This window comes from Dipodomys merriami, unplaced genomic scaffold (genome assembly GCF_024711535.1).
Source record: "Dipodomys merriami isolate MVZ:Mamm:240054 unplaced genomic scaffold, mDipMer1.0.p SCAF_863, whole genome shotgun sequence".
Classification (NCBI taxonomy): domain Eukaryota; kingdom Metazoa; phylum Chordata; class Mammalia; order Rodentia; family Heteromyidae; genus Dipodomys; species Dipodomys merriami.
Genome location: NW_027206472.1, coordinates 197145 through 198712, shown reverse-complemented (window position 1 = coordinate 198712; position 1568 = coordinate 197145).

The window sequence follows — 1568 nt, the reverse complement described above, 5'->3', positions numbered from 1 at the left end:
CATTTGTTTTATATCTAGGGAGGTTGAGCATTTCTTCATGTGTCTATTGGCCATTCTTTCCTCTTCAGAGAAGTTTCTCTTTAAGTCTTTAGTCCACTTATTTATTGGGCAATTGTATCTTTGAGGATTTGTTGTTGGGGGATTTAATTTTTTGAGTTCCAGGTATATTTTAGATATGAGATCCTTGTCTGTTTTATGGCTAGTGAAGATCTACTCCCAATCCGTGGGCTTTCTATTGACCTTGCTAGCTATGTCCTTTGCCATGCAGGTCTGCAATTTCATGCAATCCCATTTGTGCTACCTTTCTTTATTTGTTTTGTTTCTGGGTCTCTCTTGAGAAAATTTCAACTTCTCCCAAGGAGACCTATGGTATGTTCAATTCTGTCCTGTAAAGTTTTTAGGGTGTCCGTTTTGATTACTAGGTCTTTGGTCCATTTGGAGTTGATTCTGGTGCAGGGTGATATATAAGTATTGAGCTTTAGTTTTCTACAAGTTATTCACCAATTTTGCCAGAACCATTTATTGAAGAGGCTGTCTTCCATTCTATTTTTTTAGCTCCCTTATCAAATATTATATGGCTATAGGTCTGTGGGTTCATTTCTGTGTTTTCACTTTCATTCCATTGGTCCTGAGGCCTGTTCTTGTGCCAGTACCAAGCTGTTTTAATTAATATAGCTTTGTAGTAGAGTTTGAAATTTGGTGTTGATATTCCTCCAGCACTGCTCTTTCTGTTAAGGATCATTTGTGATATTCATGGTCTTTTATTGTTCCATATGAATTTTTGGATTGCCTCTTCTATTTCCTTGAAGAATGAGGTTGGAATTTTGATAGATATCACATTGAATTTGTAGATAGCCTTGAGAAGTATTGCCATTTTCACGATCTTGATCTTTCTGATCCAGTAGCATTGGAGTTTTTGCCACTTTCTAAGTTCTGTTTTGATTTCCTTTTTCAGGTTTTTATAGTTTTCATGATATGGATCCTTCATTTCTTTGGTTAATTCCGAGGTATTTTATTTTTTGTGGGGCTATTATGGATGGAGTTCCTTTCCTGATTTCAGCCACACTTTTATGATTGTTGGCGTACAGAAAAGCCATTGATTTCTCAGGGTTAATTTTATACCCTGTTACTTTGCCAAAGTTTTGAATCAGCATGAATAATTTGAGAGTGGAATCCATGGGATTCTTTAAATACAAGATCATATCATCTGCAAGAAGGAGAGTTTTACATCATCTTTCCCTATTCCTATACCTTTTAGGTTTGCATCTTGTCTTTTTGTTGTATCTAGGCATTTTAATACTGAATTGAAGAGAAGTGCAGAGAGTGGACATCCTTGTCTTATTTCTTAGTTAAGAGAAAATGGCTTTAGTTTTTCACCATTTAATATAATGCTGGCTGTAGGTTTGTCATATACAGCCTTTATTGCATTGAAGAATGTTCCCTGGATTCCTAGTTTTTCCAGAGCTTTCATCATGAAGGTATGTTGGATCTTGTCAAATATTTTTTCTGCATCTATTGAGATAACCATGTGGTTCTTATCCTTGCTCTTTTTGATATGATGAATGATA